General features: G+C 43.3%; 1 long non-coding RNA gene across 1 annotated transcript; it reads left to right on the forward strand.

The window, feature by feature from the left end:
* Positions 1-282: 282 nt before the first annotated feature.
* On the forward strand, positions 283-20,201 carry LOC139075482 (uncharacterized). The gene is made up of 3 exons (XR_011525853.1): positions 283-415; positions 17,566-18,196; positions 18,313-20,201. It is a non-coding gene; the product is annotated as an uncharacterized lncRNA (long non-coding RNA).
* Positions 20,202-20,418: the final 217 nt, after the last annotated feature.

Genomic DNA, 20,418 nt, shown 5'->3' on the forward strand with positions numbered 1-20,418 from the left:
TTTAAATAAAGAAAAGGCAGAAGTTCAAAGCCATTGTCTTTCTTTCCAACTCCCAGGTTGGACGCTTAAGTCAGGGACGACGGAGAGTCCAGAGGATGTGGGGCACCCACCTGACTGAGCAGAGTGGGGTCTCCTCGCTGGCCTGGCCCCCCAGCCCAGCCAGAGGGGTCCGAGCAGGTTCCTAAGTGAGCACTCAGGAATGTGGACACAGACTCCGCAGCATCTGGAGATTCTGGGGTTCCCACGGAGATCGAGCAGAGGAGGTGGGAGAATCAGAGAAGCCAGGTTTCAGGGCAGGAGACCTCACCATGGAGGGACCCCAGCACCCACCCTGCCAGACCCAGGCCTCCTCAACCAGCCACAGACCCATGCTGAGCACGGTCTCGCTCAGAGAAGTGGAAGGGGAACCCAAAGGGTGAATATTTCCCTCCAAAAGCTGAGTCAGCCTGAAACTCAAAAGAGCCTGAAGTCCACCTGGTGGGTGGGTTTGGGGGTCTCGCTCTCCCACCTGTGTGTGAGGCAGGGCCGGTGCTTAAGGGCAAGTAAAATGTTTTGTGGGAAACAGACAAGTCAAATTAGAAGAACGTCCATCTTCCTCTCAATCAAAGCTTAAAATCTATGTGACAATATGGAGGAATGCTTATAATTGAGTTATAAACATGGAAATATGTATAAAATTGCCCGTACATTATGAGTGTGACTTATCAACCATCCAACTGTAGAGAAAAGATGAGAAGAAATTATACTGAAATACTAGTCGTGGTGACATCAATGATGGCTGTATTATTCACGGTGATTTTTTTCTTTTCTCTATTTTATATACTTTTTGTACTATGGTCACATTACTGTTTTAAAAAGAAGGAATAGGGGCCAGCCCAGTGGTGCAGCAGTTAAGTTCGCACGTTCCACTTTGGTGGCCCAGGGTTCGCGGGTTCAGATCCCGGGTGCGGACATGGCAGTATGTGACAAGCCATGCTGTGGCAGGCGTCCCACATATAAAGTGGAGGAAGATTGTCACAGATGTTAGCTCGGGGCCAGTCTTCCTCAGCAGAGAGAGGAGGATTGGCAGCAGATGTTAGCTCAGGGCTGATCTTCCTTAAAAAAAAAAAGAAGGAGTAAATTTATAGGAATAAAATTGTTTTGAGTCTGCATTTTCTCCTGAAGATAAGTTTCATACACATAAAGTTAAATTTGTTTTTCTTCCAGAAATTTTCTTGCTATTCGAACTTGCTCTCAACTGTCTTCTCCACCTCATTAAGAGACATTCACAGGTTGGGAAATTTGGAAATCCCATTTATCATTTTGTTGTGATGAAATAGCTTGTTTTTCTTCAGTTATAGGTAATAATTGGTCTAGAATTACCTCTTTTTTATATTTTGCATTTTATTGAAATATCTGAGGAACATCTAAGCAGTTACTTCAAGATTAAATAGAAAATATATAATAACTGTAAAACTTCACTAAACCATCTGATTCCAAATTCAAAATTAAATACTTACATTGGATCCCACGTGGGAGCCAATTCCATTCCACATTGTGCATTTTATAAATAGGAAACAGAAAGCTCAGGGAAATCAATCACAGTTGTCCTGACCTTGTTGATGTTACTGCTTTAAAAACAATCACTCTTTGGAGAAAATGAAGGAGAAACCCCGGGGTTGTGCGCACTTGGGTTCGGCTGGAGACAGGTGCAGACAAAGCACTGAGCGGGCAGGAGGTGCAGGCAGGAGGGGTGTGTGGGAGCCGCTGCGGAATAGGCAGAAGTGCAGCGTCTGAGCTCAGCCACAACCAACAAGGCCAGCAGCCCTGAGGACAGGGGTCTACACCGAGCCCGGCCCTGGGGCCCTGCTCCCACTGGGGCAGGTCAGTGCAGGAGACCCAGCCCTCGAGCAGGGGAGGATGTGGCCCTGCCCAGGGCCCTGAAGAGCAGCAGGTGCTCCTGATCCATCCAGGGGCAGGTTGGGGGGCCAGAGACACAGACTCAGGCCGCATGCTGGGGACCTGAGGCAACGGGCACTCGGAGTTCTCAAGGCCAAGAGCCTCAGGTCACCTTTATAGAGTAAGTGGCAGTGCTCCGGGGTTCATTTTCCAAACACTCTCCTTTGTTCAGGTCAAGGTTTTGTTGGGGGATTTGAGCAGGAAGAAGACAGAAGGAGTAACAGGAGCAAGTCAGATCCACAGGAGGAGACCACATCCTGCCGCCCTGAACCCCAGCCAGGAGGCTCTTCCAGAATTGGCAGGATCCACTCCTCTCCCCAGGACACAGCCTAGCAGACCTGCCCAGGCCTAGCCGTGGAGCCGCCTCTAGGAAACAGGCTCTTTGGACCGGGAGGGGAGAAACGGTTGTTTCCTTCCTGCCTTCCTCTTTTCTCTGCTTCTCCCTTCTCTCCCTTTCCCTCAAGCTGTCTCTCCTTTTCTATATTCTCATCATATAAATGCTTTCTCTGGGGACTGGCACTTCAGGGATTTTGCCCAAAAGTACTCCCACCAGGGGAAGCGCAGGATGCCTTTGCTCCAGCATCTCTATTAGCCAAAGAGAATAAAACAAAGTTGAAGGATGCCCACTTCCTGGAGCTGCTGTCCAACTGTAATTACCTTTCCGTGCAGCAAGAGCACTTTACAAGCATCTATCATCCGGTAACTAGAGTCATGGGCATCCCAGCTGCTGAGCGTTATTTCCCTGCAGGAGGAAAGAGAGTTTTAACAGCTACACCCTGATTTTCTTCCTTCAGCCAGAGAGGGACAAGAAACCGTCACCCCAGCGGAGCCCCCACCAAGGGCAATGGGGCTCACACATTGTTATACTGCTTTCTAAACAGTTTTGGCCATATGATCTCTAAGGACAAATTTCTATTCCACTTTTGCACTCAATTCTTATTTTACATTTGTTTCCAGAGAGACCAAGACAACACAATAGAAAAGTTGGACTTCTAAGGATATATAGACAAGAACATAGTATTTTTTAGAAATTGTTCTCAATTACAATAGTAAACACACACTTTCAGAATGACTCCTCAAAGGGATTCTAAGAAGAAATTCTAGCTGTTCACAGACCTTGACTGAAAAGGGCTGTCTTCTATACAACCAGCTTTTCGGCTAGGACACTCAGGGAAGATGCTCCTGGGTCCAAGAGGTGGTGCAGGAGCAGCCACAGCATCCAGCGCAGTCTGCACTATTTACTGAGCATGTGTGTCTAAAGTCCCCCTGATAAGACATCCTGTGGTAGCGCAATGAAGAAGACCACTTTATCTTTTCTGTTTTTCTAAGATGGGCACCTGAGCTGACATCTGTTGCCAATCTTCTTTTCTTCTTCTCCTTCTCTTCCCCCCACCCCCAAAGGCCCCCAGTACATAGCTGTATATTCTAGTTGTGAGTACCTCTGGTTGTGCTATGTGGGACACCGCCCCACCGTGGCTCGATGAGTGGTGCCATGTCCACGCAGAGGATCCAAATCGGCAAAACCCTGGGCCACCAAAGCGAAGCACTCAAACTTAACCACTGCACCAGGGGGCTGACCCCTAGACCACTTTATCTTGAAGGAGGTCCAGACCAGTTACTGGAGGTGTGATGCCCCAAAGGGCCTTTCTTATGTAGCGAGTGTTCAGATTAGAGGATAGAAGTCCACAGACGCTGGTGGGAGTGCAGGAGGCCACGCCGTTAAAAGAGACTTTGTGAAGTGGTGAGGAGGGCACACCTCATGCTGGCAGAGTCATTGCCATCTCTGATGGTTTGTGTTTATACTTAGGGTGCAGATTTGGGGGAACTCTAATCCTGCAGCTGCAAAGCCCTGAGTGCAGATATGGACCCCCAGGATGGCCCTGAGGGGGTGCCTTAAGTTGATGATGACAAATAGGGAATTTCCAAACCTCTTTTCACCAAAAACCTATTCATTACAATAAATATGCTTAAATTATTTTTTCTAGACTTATGTTAAAGTAACACCATTCATCATTTTTCCCCAGTAATTTTATTGAGATCATAATGGTTTGTAACATAGTGTAACTTCAGGTTTACATTATTTATCAATTTCTGAATAGACTTCATCGTGCTCAGCAGCAATAGTCTACTTTTTATCCATCACTATACATATGTGCCTCTTTACCTCTTTCGCCTGCCCCTTCCCTTCCCCTTCCCTTCAGGTAACCACTAATCTGTTCTCTTTTTCCATGTACTTGTTTATCTTCCACATTATGAGTGAAATCATGCAGTATTTGTCTTTCTCTGTCTGTCTGATTTCACTTAACATCATACCCTCAAGGTCTATCCACATTGTTGCAAACAGGACAATTTTGCCTTTTTTATGACTGAGTAGTATTCCATTGTGTATATATACCATCTTCTTTAGCCAATCATCAGTTGATGGACACTTGTGTTGCTTCCACGTCTTGGCTATTGTGAATAGTGCTGCAATGAACATAGGAGTGCGTAAGTCTCTTTGGATCATTGATTTAAAATTCTTTGGACAAATACCCAGTAGTGGGATAGCTGGATCATATGGTATTTCTATATTTAATTTTTTGAGAAATCTCCATAATGTTTTCCATAGTGGCTGCACCAGTTTGCGCTCCCCTCAGCAGTATATGAAGGTACCGTTTTTTCCACGTCCTCAGCAACATTTGTTGTTATTTGTCTTAGTAATATTATAGACATTCTGACAGGTGTGAGGTGATATCTCATTGCAGTTTTGATTTGCATTTCTCTAATAATTCGTGGTGTTGAAAATCGTTTCATGTGTTTATTGGCCATCTGTGTATCTTCTTTGGGAAAACGTCTGTTCATCTCCTCTGCCCATTTTTTGATCAGGTTGCTTGGTTTTTGTTGTTGAGTTGTGTGAGTTCGTTATATATTTTGGAGATTAACCCCTTGTTGGATATATGATTGGAAAATATTTTCTCCCAGTTGATGGGTTGTCTTCTTGTTTTCTTCATGGTTTCCTTTGCCGTGCAGAAGCTTTTTAGTCTGATCTAGTCCTATTTTTAACTTTTTCTTTTGTTTTTCTTGCTTGAATAGACATGATATTTGAAAAGAGTCTGCTAAGACCAATGTCAAAGAGTGTATGGCCTATATTTCTTCTAGGGGTTTTATAGTTTCAGGTCTTACATTCAAGTCTTTAGTGAATTTTGAGTTAATCTTTGTGTCTGGTGTAAGATAATGGTCTACTTTTATTCTTTTGCACGGGGCTGTCCAGTTTTCCAAACGCCATTTATTAAAGAGACTTTCCTTTCTCTATTGTATGTTCCTGGCTCCTTTGTTGAAGATTAGCTGTCTATAGATGTATGGTTTATTTCTTGGCTCTCAATTCTGTTCCATTGATCTGTGTCTGTTTTTGTGCTGTACCACACTGTTTTGATTACTATGACTTTGTAGTATATTTTGAAGTCAGGGATCGTGATGCCTCCAGCTTTGTTCTTTTTTCTCATGATTGCTTTGGCTATTTGGGATCTTTTGTTGTTCTATATAAATTTTAGGATTCTTTGTTCTATTTCTATGAAGAATGTCGTTGGAATTCTGACTGGGATTGCACTGAATCTGTAGATGGCTTTAGGTATTATGGACATTTTAACTCTGTTTATTCTTTCAACCCATGAGCATGGAATATCTTTCCATTTCTTTATGTTTTCTTCAGTTTCTTTCAATAATGTCTTACAGTTTTCAGTGTACAGGTCTTTCACCTCTTTGGTTAAATTTATTCCTGGATATCTTATTCTTTTTGTTGGAATTGTAAATGGGATAGTATTTGTGATTTCTCTTTCTGCTAGTTCATTGTTAGTGTATAGAAATGCAACTGATTTTTGTAAGTTAATTTTGTACCCTGCAACTTTGCCGTAGTTATTGGTTATTTCTAATAGTTTTCTGCTGGATTCTTTAGGGTTTTCTATATATAGAATCATGTCATCTGCAAACAGTGAGAGTTTCACTTCTTCATTGCCTGTTTAGATTCCTTTTATTTCTTTTTCTTGCCTAATTGCTCTGGCCAAAACCTCCAGTACTGTATTGAATAAGAGTGGTGAGAGTGGGCACCCTTGTCTTGTTCCTGTTCTCAAAGGGATGGCTTTCAGTTTTTCCCCATTGAGTATAACGTTGGCTGTGGGTTTGTCATATATGACCTTTATTATGTTGAGGTAATTTCCATCTGTACCCACTTTATGGAGAGTTTTATCATAAGTGGGTGTTGGATCTTATCAGATGCTTTCTCTGCACCTGTTGAGATGATCGTGTTGTTTTTGTTCCTCATTTTATTAATGTGGTGTCGGTGTCGCAATCCAATGTACACATCAGGATAGATGCGGACGGAGAGGGCTGATGGCCACTCTGAGTTTATTATAACCAGCGTTTCAACATATACATAGCTTACAGCTGTTAAACATACACAGGTGTTCTGGATAATGTAATTAGCGAATGCCAAGAATTCTTAGTGATTTCTCAAGGAGCCTTCCCTCAGCCTCTGTTTTGATATTATCATGTTATTGCTGTGCTCGTATATTTTTATCTCGGAGTATGCAAGGCCTCCTAGGCAATGGCCCCTCCTGCTCCCGATATCCTGTCTCCATCTGTGCCCCCAGGCAACCATGCCTGGCTTAGGTTGCCCCGCCCTGGAGGTCTTACCTGTCATTGGCTAACCAGCCTTCTCACCTCTGGGTCACAGTTTGTTGGCAAGCCTTTTCCAGTGATTATTAACCCTTCCTGCATCAGGGGCGGCTACATGTGGTGTGTCACATTGATTGATTTGCAGATGTTGAACCATCCTTGCGTCCCTGGTATAAATCCCACTTGATCACGGTGGATGATCCTTTTAATGTATTGCTGTATTCAGTTTGCCAAAATTTTGTTGAGGATTTTTGCATCTATGTTCATCAGCAATATTGGCCTGTAATTTTCCTTCTTTCTGTTGTCCTTGTCTGGTTTTGGCATCAGGGTAGTGTTGGCCTTATAGAATGAGTTAAGAAGTGTTCCATCTTCTTGAATTTTTTGGAATAGTTTGAGGATACGTATTGTATCTTCTTTGAAAGTTTGGTAGAATTCTCCAGAGAAGCCATCTGGTCCTGGACTTTTGTTTTTCGGGAGGTTTTTGATTACTGTTTCAATCTCTTGTGATTGGTATATTCAGATTCTCTGTTTATTCTTGATTCAGTCTGGGGAGGTTGTATGAGCCCAAGAATTTACCCATTTCTTCTAGGTTATCCAATTTGTGGGCATATAGTTTTTCATAGTATTCTCTTATAATCCTTTGTGTTTCTGTGGTATCCATTATAATTTCTCCTTTTTTGTTTATAATTTATTTATTTGAGCCTTCTCTCATTTTTTCTTAGTGAGTTTGGCTAACCATTTGCCAATTTTGTAATTCTTCTCAAAAAACCAGCTCTTTGTTTTGTTAATCCTTTGTAATGTTTTTTTAGTCTCTATTTCCTTTATTTCTGCTCTGATTGATATTATTTCCCTCCTTCTGCTGACTTTGTACTTTGTTCTTCTTTTTCTGGTTCTGTTAGGTACAGTGTAAGACTACTCATTTGAGATTTTTCCTGTTTGTTGAGGTGAGCCTGTATTGCTATGAATTTCCCTTTTATGACCACTTTTACTGCATCCCGTAAGAGTTGGTATGTTGTATTTTCATTTTCATTTGTCTCCAGGTATATTTTAATTTCTCCTTTAATTTCTTCATTGATCCAATGGTTGTTCAGAAGCATGTTATTTAGTCTCCATATATATATGACTTTCCCAGGTTTTTTCTTGTAGTTGATTGCTAGCTTCATAGCATTGTGGCTAAAAATGATTGTTGATATGATTTCAATCTTCTTGAATTCATTGAACCTTGCCTTGTTTCCCAACATATGGTCTACCTTTGAGAATGATCCATGTGCACTTGAGAAGAATGTGGATTCTGCTGTTTTGGGATGGAATGCTCTCTATCTATCAATTAAGTCCATCTGATCAAGTGTTTCTTTTAAATATACTATTTCCTCATTGACTTTTGCCTGGATGATCTGTCCATTGATGTAAATGGGGTGTTGAGGTCCCCTACTATTATTCTGTTGCTGTTAATTTTTCCCTTTAGGTCTATTAATAATTGCTTTATGTACTTTGGTGCCCCTCTGTTAGGTGCATATATATTAATAAGTGTATGTCCTCTTGATGGAATGTCCCTTTTATCATTATATACTGCCCCTCTTTTGTGTTTTGTTTGTGTAAGATTGGCCCTGAGCTAACATCTGTTGCCAGTCCTCCTCTTTTTGCTTGAGGAAGATTGTCCTTGAGCTAACATGTGTGCCCACCTTCCTCTATTTTATGTGGGATGCTGCCACAACATGGTTTGATGAGCAGTGCCAGGTCCACTCCTGGGATCCAAACCTGGAAACCCTGGGCTGCCAGAAGCAGAGCATGTGAACTTAACCACTAAGCCACCAGGCCAGATCCTCTTGTTGTCTTTTTTCTCTTGAAGTCTACTTTGTCTGGTATAAGTATGGCAACACCTGCCTTCTTTTGTTTGCCATTAGCTTGGAGCATCATCTTCCATCCCTTCACTCTGCTGTGTTTGTCTTCAGAGCTGAGATGTGTTTCCTGGAGGCAACATATTGTTGGCTCTTGTTTTTTAATCCATCCAACCACTCCATGTCTTTTGATTGGAGAATTCAATCCATTTACATTTAGACTGACTATTGATAAGTGAGGGCTTAATTCTGCCATTTTATCTCTTGTTTTCTGATTATTCTATGTTTCCATCGTTTCTCATCCTTTGTATTTCTGACTGCAATTTTATTTTCGTGTTTTTCTGTGGTGCTTTTCTCTTTTTTATGAATTGTGCCTCTGCTCTGATTTTTTTAGTGGGTACTGTGAAGTTTGTAAAATTTCTCGTAGATGAGGTAGTCCATTTTCTCATAGTCTCTTATCTTCATTAACCTAAGCAGGTTCCATCCCTCTCCTCTTCCCCTTCAGAGTTATTGCTGTTACAAATTGTTCTATTTTTAATGTTGTGAGTTTGTGACTAAGTTGAAGTGTTATAGTTACTTTTGATGCTTTCTTTCCCTTTATCTTTTAAGTTGTAATTGAGTATTTGCCTCCCTGTTCTGATAGAGCGCTGCAGTTTTCTGATTATGTCTGTCTATTTACCTCTTTGCTCAATGCTTTGTAGACCTTTTCTTTTTTGTTTCCAGTGTGAGGGCATCCTTGATCATTTCTTGTAGGAGAGATCTAGTGGCAATGAATTCCCCAGCTTTTGTTTATCTGGGAAAACTTTTACTTCTCCATTGTATCTGAAGGATAGTTTTGCTGGATAGAGTATTCTCAGCTGATAATTTTTGTCTTTCAGTATTTTGAATATATCATTCCAATCTCTCCTAGCTTGTGGGGTTTCTGATGAGAAATTCACTGAAAACCTGATAGGGTTTCCATTGTAGGTTATTTTCTTCTACCTTGATGCCCTTAATATTTTTTCTTTGTCATTGACTTCTGCCAGTTTTACTATTATATGCCTTGGAGAAGGTCTTTTAGCAATGACGCTGTTGGGTATTCTATTAGCTTCATGTATTTGTAAATCCGGAACCTCCCCAGGTTGAGAAGTTCTCAGTTATTATTTCTTTGAACAAGCTCTCTGCTCCTTTCTCCCTCTCTCCTCCCTCTGGAATACCTATAATCCTTATGTTGCTTTTCCTAGCTGAGTTGGATATTTCTTGGAGAATTCCTTCATTTTTTAAAAATCTTAGTTCTGTCACCTCCTCCACCTCTAGCATTTCTAAATTTTTATTCTCTAAATCACTAATTCTTTCCTCTATAACATCAGCTTTATTTCTTAGGGATTCTAGATTAATTTTTGTTTCACTAATTGTGTTTTCATACTCAGAATTTCTGCTTGATTTTTTTTTTTATAGTTTCAATCTCTGGTGAAGAGATTCATTTTATTCCTGAGCTCACTGAACTGCCTTTCTGAGTTTTCTTGTAGTTCATTGAGTTTCTTTATGACAGCTATTTTGAATTCTCTGTCATTTATATTGTAAATTTCTGTGCCTTCAGGGTTGGTTTCTGAAGAATTTTCATTTTCCTTCTGGTCTGAATTGTTGCTGCAGTTTCTCATGGTGTTTGATGAACTAATCTTTTGTCGGAGCATTTGTTGTAGTATTAGGTCACAGGTTCCACCTGCTACCACTAGGGGGAAGCAGGAGCAGAGTTTCTGATCCCACCTACTGGAAGCTGTGGGCCCTTGCACCAGCCTGGGCAGCATTCAGGTGTACACTGTACTTAGTGGGTGGGGCCTCCTCCCTGGGATTGAGCTGGGGCCACTCCTTGGGGCCACAGGGGCATGGTGAGCCCTGCGGGAAAGTGATCATGAGAGGGCTAAGGGCCATTGACCCATCTTCCTACAGTCACCCCAGGCACATTCCCTCTTTCAGGGCTCGGTGGTACTACGGGTGTTCACATGGGTCTGGAGTGAGCTTGCCTTGGCGCATAGATCTGCTACTGTCTCTGCTTGTGGTCACACCAGCTGCTGTGCTTAGTGAGTTGGGCTTCCTCATGGGGACCAAGCCAGGGCCACACTTTGGGGCTGGAGGGGCACAGTGGGCTCCCCCTGCAGGGAAAGGGATCACAAGCTGGTTAAGGGCTGTGCCACCTCTTCCCACAGTCCCCCAAGGGTGTATTCCCACTTTCAGGGTGCTCATGCCAGGTGGGAAGGTGTTTGTGCACATGCACAGGGCTGCCGGTGGAGGGCAGGGTGTGCTCACTTTCTCCTCCACTTCCTGGGTGCCAGTCCATCCACTTTCAGGTGTATGGCTGTATGTGTCTCTCAGGAATCTTGTTATGCTGTGTCAACTTCCTCCACTGATCAGTGAATGTCCATGTAGTTGTAGGTCAAAGAGGGAGAGACAAAGGGAAGAGCTCACTCTGCCATTTTGCTGACATCTCAGACCCACCTATACATCACTTAAAGGAAAATGGAGGCAGAGAAGAGTTCTCCTTCTGGCCTTACCTGATACTTATGCCACTTAATTTGGTTAGTTTATTAAGATTAATTCAATGATCACCCAAAATTTTACTACCATGACCTTTTCTACTACATTTGTATTCCTTGTTTCATGCAGACCCACACCATTTTCCCACTCTTCCAATACTTCAAAACCACCACAGTTAGTGATTACATATTCTCTTTTCTGTTTAAATCATAATTACCCTTTTTATAATCTGCTATGAGACCAATTCTGTCCAAATTCTGCACCCTCAAAGACTATTATTCCTCACATGAAATGGAGAACAAAAAGAAGCAGAACTTTAGGAACACGCTGTCACTGAGTCTCAGAGACCACATCCATTTCCCTGTAAAGTGCATGTGGATAAGTCATCATGCAGACCTCCCATCTTGGGACTCAGGGGCCATCCGCATCCTTGCCTTTGTCTCAAAGTGCTTCATCCGGGTCTGCTTCCACCTGCTCATGCCATCTGGACTGACTGACTGAACACTGCAGTGGCCTCTGGGTCGCAGGTGGCTGCCAGTCTTGCTGCATGGTGTGGTGACTGTAGAACTGCCACCCCAGGGCTCTGTTAGGCCAAGGCTGGAAATAGCCCAGGCCCTCTTTGGAAGTTCACCCAGGAAGCGTGAAAACCTTGCTTCTAATAATTTTTCATTTCATGTTTTCTAACATTCTACTCACTTTTAAAAGGCTAGAAACACTCTATATTCAAGTAGAAATTCTCATGGCAGCTCCTTGCTCAGGGGCCATGAAAAACACACGCACAGCTTTCTCTTCTGTGCTGGCTGTCTGAGGAGACAGCTGCAACTGGCACCAACAGCGTGAGTTTTATTAGTGAGAGGGGACAGTTACACTGGCGTCCAGAGTGTGTGCAAGTGTGTGTGTGGGCTCCAGCATCTTCATCACAGTTGCACAGGTCACACCTGCCATTGGTGTTGATCAAACACTAAAGAGCATCTTAAGCCACATTGAATTACACAGAAAGGCATTGTCAGGGAGACGAAAACCTAAGAAGGGAAAAGGAACAGAGCCCAGATGAAGGCTGTTCTCTTCTTCTCACAGAGCATCATCCCCCCAAGAAAATGCTATAATAAACGGAACAGCACTGGCACGTTCCAGGGCCATGTGGGCAGAGGGGTGCTTCCGAGGCCTGGAGGGGGCGTCAGTGCAGCTCTCATCTCTCCTCCCAGGTCAGGGTGCCTTGGCCGTTTTCTCCTCTCTCATGACTCAATAGAGCAAAATACCTGTAATTTAGCCCCATCTGTGACTATGTTCACAGCCACACTCATAGAGACTTGCTCTTTCATTCACTGCTCACTAGACTTTGTGTTTTCTTAGCTCTTTTTCTCCACATGCTATATGTGTTACAGGGTTATGGTTGGAATCTCTCATCCACATCTGTGTGCTACAGACAAATATTTCCCAGGTCTTCCTGCCATATCTAGTGCCAAGAGTCATTCATCGGTGCCTTTATGAGTCATTATTCGGTGCTAATAAACCACATCTCTGAGAGCAGTGTGGGGTAGTGGGGAACAGGCAGCCTTCAGCGAGGAACAGACATTTGGTTCAAATCCTTACACAGTCACTTCATACTGCTGTGACCACAGTCAGTGTCACTTCCTAATGTGACCTCAGTCGGGGTCACTTACTGCTCTTGTGACCTCTGTCTATGTTGCCTCTATTCCTGTGACCTCGTCAGTTAGGGAGCTTTTCCAGGCCTTGGCTCCTCAGTGTGAAACGAGATGCTAGAGTCTAGCTCACAGGATGAAAGTCTCTTCTGCCTGCACTTGTGTGTTTTGTTTAAAGGAATCAGTGACGTTTCCCAACTTTCAGTCTCTGAGGCCCAGGTCGGCGGAAATGGGCTCCATCCATTACCTACACCAGGACAGAGGTGCTTCTAGAAGCTTCTAATTATGCCACTGTCCTGGGAGTTACTGCATTCCTTGAATGCGGCTAAGCTGAGGGCAGCAGAGACACAGGAAACACTTAAATTCTGCCAACAATCTTGGATTATTTTGTCTTAAATTGTATATTTGTATTTTATTATTTATAGAAAACTGTTCCAAAATTAATACCAAAAAGATTTTCATGACTAAGATGCACCGTGCACAGCTGCCCGTCAGGTTTGGTATCTCCCGGGCGCCTGCTAGTCTAGGGGTGCGTTTGCAGACCCCCGGAGCCCAGAGAGGTGCTGCACCTCCGGCACGTAGCGCTTTCCCCAGGGCCCTGACCCCGAGTGGCGCGGATTTGGAATCAGCAGCAGGTGCTGGAGGGGCCTCCAGGGCGGCCAGGTAGGGGCTCCCCACGCCCTGAGTTCTGGGTCGAGCAGTTAGAGGGCCCCGAGGCTCCAGCTCCTCCCGCACGAGCGTGGCCGGGTGTCCCTCACCGTGGCGGTCTCTGTGCGGTCCCGCGGTACCTGCAGGCTGAGCAGGTGGCTGCCCGGCGACCCGCATGAGCCTCAGCCACAGCGTCCAGAGAGCCCACGCGCAGCTGCCTCTGCCTTGGGTTGACTCGACCTGCTCCGTGCCCATTTCTGTTTAAGGGAAAACAACAGAGGGATCTGCTTTTCCCTGGACCGTGTTTGGACACCGCTCCCCCCACCACTACAGGACGGTGTAGGGACGAGGCCTTGACTTTGTTCGTGAAGGTGTGAGGTGTCCTTTTCCAGCCTCCTCTTCACCAGTGTCGCCAGCTCCCGGGGATGACCGAGGACTGGTCGCAGGAACCCAACGACAGCACCTGCAGGAACCCGCGCCCCAATGGACGTGGATGCGGGAGATGCGGCGCCAGGGCTGACGGATAGACAGATGGACGCTGCTGTCCTGCTCGACGCCCGGCGCTCGGGGGCCTCGCGCGTCGACCCCAGGATCTGCTTTGCCTCCGAAATTATGCTGAGAAGGAGCAGGCGACCCAGCGCAGCGTCCACACTGTGAGCCGCGAGCGCCTCGTGGGGTCCACACTGTCTCCACGGGGCTGCACCCTGATTCCTGACTCGGAATTTGTTGTACAGCCTGCATATATAAAACCCACTTTATAAAATTAACAAATTCTCCTTAATAGAGTTCTGGTAAGAATCCTCCTGTTTAGAGAGATTCAGAATATTCACGTTTGAGTTCTAACAGCCAGGGGACCTCGGCCTCACCGCTTCCACGGCCGCAAACTCCGTAATTCCACCGGGAAGAGGAAGAGTGGGACCTGAGTTGCCATTTTTCAGAATCTTTGTTCATTCTTCATATTTTTAATGAATACTAAAAAGTGTAGCATTTAAAAGAAAGCCAGATATAAGTAGGTGGGTTCATACCTACCTCAGAAATACATGATTCATAAGAGTATACATGTCTGATAATGCATATTAATTACCATAAAAGATCAAGTTTTTTAAAGGAAAAGGTGATTTTTAAGAAGTAAATGATGAGCAGGTTGAAGATGATGGTAAAGTTCACAATTATAATCTTTATTTCTCCAAATGAATTGTGCACATTCAATTTTTTGTTTTTCTTTTTTTATTGTGGTAAAATACACATAACATAAAACTTACCACCTTAACTATTTTTTAAATTGCAGTAGCCTTGGTTTATAAGATTAGATAAATTTCAGGTGTAATCATTATATTTCAATTTCTGTGTAGATTACATCATGTTCACCACCCAAAGACTAATTATAATCCATCACCACACACATGTGCCTAATCACCCCTTTCATCCTCCTCCCTTCCCCTCTGGTAACCACCAGTCCAATCTCCATTGCTATGTGCTTGTTTGTCATTGTTTCTATCTTCTACTTATGAGTGAGATCATATGGTATTTGACTTTCTCCCTCTGACTTATTTCATTCAGCATAATGCCCTCCAGTTCCATCCCTGTTGTCACAAATGGCTGGATTTCATTGTTTCTTATGGCTGAGTAGTATTCCATTGTGTATATATACCACATCTTTATCCATTTGTCCCTTGATGGCCACCTAGGTTGCTTCCAAGTCTTGGCTATTGTGAATAATGCTGTGATGAACATAGGGGTGCATGTATCTTTATGCATTTCTGTTTTCAAGTTCTTTGTATAAATACCCAGCAGTGAGATAGGTGAATCATATGGTAGATCTATTCTTAATTTTCTGAGGAATCTCCATACTGTTTTCCATAGTGGCCTTTTTTTTCCGTAGTGGCTTACACCCACCAGCAGTGTATGAGTGTTCCCTTCTCTCCACATCCTATCCAACACTTGTTTTTGCTTGTCTTGTTAATTATAGCTATTCTGATGGGTGTAAGGTGATATCTCATTTTAGTTTTGATTTGCATTTCCCTGATAGTTAGTGATGTTGAACATCTTTTCATGTGCCTGTTGGCCATCTGTATAGCTTCTTTGGAAAAATGTCTGTTCCAATCTTTTGCCCACTTTTTAATTGGGTTGTTAGTTTTTTATTGCTGAGATATATGAGTTCTTTGTATATTTTGGATATTAACTCCTTGTCAGATATGTGGTTTGCAAATATCTCCTCCCAAGTGTTAGGTTATCTTTTCATTTTGTTGATGGTTTCCTTTGCTGTGCAGAAGCTTTTTAGTTTGAATGTAGTCCCATTTGTTTATTTTTTCTGTTGTTTCCTTTGCCTGGTCAGACATGGTACTTGAAAATATGCTACTAAGACGGATGTCAAAGAGCACGTTGCCTATGTTTTCTTCTAGAAGTTTTATGGTTTCAGGTCTTACATTGAAATCTGTAATCCATTTTGAGTGAATTTTTGTGCATGGTATAAGATAATGGTCTACTTTCATTCTTTTGTATGTGGCTGTCCAGTTTTCCCAGCACCATTTATTGAAGAGACTTTCTTTTCTCCATTGTATGCTCTTGGCTTCCCTAGTCAAAAATTAGCTGTCCATAAATGTGTGGGTTTATTTCTGGGCTCTTGACTCTGTTCCATTGATCTGTGTGTCTGTTTTTGTGCCAGTACCATGCTGTTTTGCTTACTATGGCTTTGTAGTATATTTTGAAATCAGGGAGTTTGATACCTCCAGCTTTGTTCTTTCTTCTCAGGATTCCTTTGGCTGTTCTGGGTCTTTCGTTCTTCCCATCTTAACCATTTTTAAGTGTACAGTTCAGTGGTATTAAATCCATTCACATTGTTGTGCAGCGATCACCACCACCCATCCCCAGGACTCTTCCTCTTGTAAAACAGAAGCTCTGTCCCTGTCAAACACCTACTCCCCATTGCCCTCTCCACTCCTGTGGACCATGTTACACCTCTGTCTTTATGAGTTTGACATCTCTAAGAATCTCACAGACTCATATGGCATTTGCACACTCGGTTTTTTAGAGAAAAAAAAGAAGCACTCGTTACAGAAGTTCTTCATTTTATCTGAGCCGAAACAGACTTATTTTCATGAAAACAATGAAATTTTATTAATCTTGATTTATGCAAATATATAAGTACATTTCAAAAATGACTTTTAATGTAATAACTTTTAAAACCAAGTTTTCACTTTATTTTCAGTTGTCTAAACTTAGCCTCAGCCCTCTGGCTGATTTTCATAAGCTTGAAAGCAAGCCAGTCTCTTTAGAAAAGAATATTTTTCTTGGGGAGTTTGCGGCTCAAGGGTTGGTAACAGGCTGTGGAGACTATTCTGCGTGTTGCACTTAAGCCCCGAACATACCCTCATTTGGAACTGAAGAGAAATGTGTTGTAGATCAAGTTCTGGAAGCTGGTTACTGGACACTCGGCTCAGGCACCATCATTTAGTCCATACTAAATTAGAGTTTGCCATGAATGAAGGAGGGACCCACTGCATACACGAACTCTGAAATTACGATGCGATTCACCCTCCAAGAAAATGTCTGACACTCACTCAGTCTGCAGGTAACTAGTCGGGTAGCAGACATCGGTCAGTGAGGACACAAGGCCCTTCAGCACACAGTGGGCCACGAGCCTTGTCCAGGGACCTCTTGGAGCCGAGGTGGAGGTGGCAGCATCTTGGGACCACGGGGGACCTCATGGAGAACTTTTCTTCTGTAACCTGCATTTAAAACCTTAAGCACATCCTGAATTTCTACTGTCCTCAGACATGTGTGAAACAGAAACGCATTTTTACTTTGAATAATATCACAGAGAAAGACAGGAAGAGAAAGAATTCTAAAAAAGTAAAACAAAACAAAATTTCAGAGCTCCAAGATTTTAGGACATATAGCAAATTGGACAGATTCCATAGGTTCACCTAAAATAATCTGGTCTAATAAAATTTGCTTGGTCTAAGAAAACTAAAAGCCCTCTCACTTAATGAAACCTCAGCCAAAACAGCACTCATAAATCTAAGCTCATCTTTCAAAACTGTATTTCTGGACGAGAGAACTTCATAATATTGGACAGAATCCACAGTAAACTGATTCTTCTTATGGTGTTAGAGAGTGTGTGGTCGTTTACATTGTGAAAAACAATTTGGTTTGTTAGGGTTTTGTAATTAAATCAAATCTCAGAATACATTGAGCAGAATAGAGCCGTGTGAAAACTATTCATTAACGCTCAGAGAGAATAAACGTTAGGTAGGCTGTTATTTTCAGAAATCTCAGAATCAGCTTATATTAAATAGTTCAACATAAACTTGGGGTCTTTCATCTTTTTCTAGAAACTCTTTGTTTCCAAATGTGACCACTTTTGTAAACTGCTTTTGACGTCCATCTGGAGGAATCCACACAGCAACACAACACTGAAGGGAACAGCCAAGACTGGAGATTGTTGACCAACCAAGGCAAGCACATCAACCTTTTAGAAGAAAAACACTTTTATTCTCTTTACTTCAAAGCTTACAGTGAAGCCGACGTCTCTGTCAGAATCCATATCCCTGAGGAGAAAACTCTCCATCATATTAGGCAGCTGCACCATGGAGCACAGTAATTTCCAAGGAGCAACTAGTGGTTAGTGACAGTTAACAGAAAAGAATATTACATGGCACTCAGAATTCTAGGCTCCGCAGGCATGTGGTTCTGATGGCATACAAGACAAGGTTGGACATTGAAGGGAGGAAGCGAGACCCCGCATATTTCCCAGAGGAAGGAAAAGCCTTGTTTCAGGTTGGCCAGTTTGAGGGCCACAACACAAAAGCTGCAGAGGGAGTGAACAGCCAGGCAAGGGCGATGAGACTGAGCCCTGAGAAGGCAGCACGAGCGAAGGCAGGCCGGAGGGTGTGTGTGCATGGGTGGGGTGTGCTGGACGCCATCAGAGCTACATGAGACGTGGAATAACTAGGATGTCGTGTGGTCAGTATCTCACCTCGTCGGTTCTCATGGGTGAAAAGTTTTCAATCCCCTTATTTCTTTATGTTCCTTTAAGGTAATTTTGCTCTGTCCTCCTTTGTATTTGTTTGATCCCTTAGGCACGTCTTCCAGCCAATGGTGACCTTCTAACATCATGTTCACCTACCATCACCAATCCAGACATTATGGAAAACTTCAAGCCAGAAGTTTCAGATGATGTATCTTGTTGTTGCTGATAATTCTGGACTGGTTTGTATCTGAATCACCATCTACGCCTCATTAACTAGGTCTACCTGCAACAGCTCAAGGCGCAGCTGAGGAAGTGTCCTCGCAGAAGAGCCCACACGGTGGTCGTCTCTGCCATGTTGTATTGGCTGCAGTCGGGTCCAGTGGGAACGCTGTCGTCCGATGGGTCAACACTGCTTTGGATGACTCAAAGGTCGATCACAATACTGCTGTCAAGTGCACTTGTGATTGTGGAGCAGTCATTTAAATGCCTGGTCTGCTCTGTAGTTGTTACAAAAGAAGACTATTTCCCACTTTTGTCAGAAATGCAAAAATGAACATCAGGTGAGCCACATACTTGTTGTCTAGATTAAAAAAAAGTAATAGGCTTACTCATTGTTATTCAATACAGGAATAAAAAAATACTAAAAAAGTATTGACAGGACACTCATCTGAGCACAGGCTTGCCAAAACCTCAGACGACATCAGGTGCCTTTGTAGACAGCGTTTCCTGTCCTGCCGAGAAATTTATCTGAGAAGGTAGAGCCAGACACCCAAGTAACCTGCTTGGAGGTCTCAGGTCCCCGTCAGCAGCGAGCTGTTTGTGATAGAGCTCAGGACCCTTCGCTCTTCTCTATGATTCCCAACTCCTCCTTCTGCAGCTTCCCTATTTGTGTGAACATCGCATCTCCTCTCCAGTCAAGGGCACACCTCCCTCTGCCTCCATCACCAGTTTTCCACTAAACACCTCTTGTCATCACTGCCTTCAAGCTCCAAGCCACCATCATCTCTTGCGTCTGTTCCCTCACTGGCCTCCTAAAACATGTGCCCACCCCCATCTTGTCCTCTCCTCCAACCCTGTCTCCACCCTGAAGCCAGACAATCTTTTTAAGCATAAACTTGAATGTGTCATACCTCAGCTTAACCTCCATCTATGGCTTCCTAGCTGTTCTTTTGATAAAGGCAGAAATCCTGTGTATGGATTACTTTGATTTCTCGGGGAAGTCAGATGTGACAGGTGGCACTCATTTGGGTGCAATGTCAGTCACCTGAGTTTGTGCTACACTGTGGCAATAGCAACAGTGCCAGTGACTCGGAACAACAAAGATGTACTTGTAGTTTGTGCCACATGCCCATCACGGGCCGGCTGAAGCTCGGTTCCATGCTCTCTGTACTCTGAAAGTACAGCCCGACATGGGACATCACGGGTTTCAAGGGATGGGAATAGGAAAGACGATGGACCACAAACTGACTCTTGAAGATCCTGTTCAGAGGTGATGCAGGCCACATCCAACATCCACAGAGCAGGAGATAGAGTCTTCCCACAGCTAGAAGCCTTGCACAAAGAACGGTGGGAGAGTCACCATGACATACCATGACGCACCATGATAGAATCCACCACACCTTCTAAAGAACCCCCCCAAAAAGAAATTTCACAATTAGGGATGATATTTGTTCTATATTTCTGTTAGATACTCTTTGAAAAACATTATTTTAGAACCTATTCTATTTCTGACTGAAAGTTTTTATGATGTATGGGTCATTGAATTTTATAAATATTGTTTCTGCATCTATTTGAGATGATTGTAAGAATATTCTCCTTTAATCTGTTTATTAATGTATGTACATGCACTTTATAATGTAATGTACACTGGTAAAATCAGTCAATCAATCAATCAATCAATCCTGGCTCTGTTTCATCACCTAAAAAATAAAAGACTGAACCTTCCAATCCAAGATGCTCCAAGAAGGAGGAGGAATAAAGGCTGAATGTACAAAATAATAACATGAAATCCAGACTGATTATTAGCGGGCGGTCTTGGCTTGGCGATGAAATGGGAGGCCATGGGATGCCCTACGTGGCAACAGAGTTTCTTGGTCAAGAGCTACAGGCTGCAGTTCTGCCCAAGCACCAGGTCATGGTCGGCATGAAGATAGAAACTCCTGGGAAAACAGCAGAAAGTACCCAGAACATGTTGGATCTTCCAGATAGGTCCCTG

Source organism: Equus przewalskii, chromosome 14 (genome assembly GCF_037783145.1).
Source record: "Equus przewalskii isolate Varuska chromosome 14, EquPr2, whole genome shotgun sequence".
NCBI classification, from domain to species: Eukaryota; Metazoa; Chordata; class Mammalia; order Perissodactyla; family Equidae; genus Equus; species Equus przewalskii.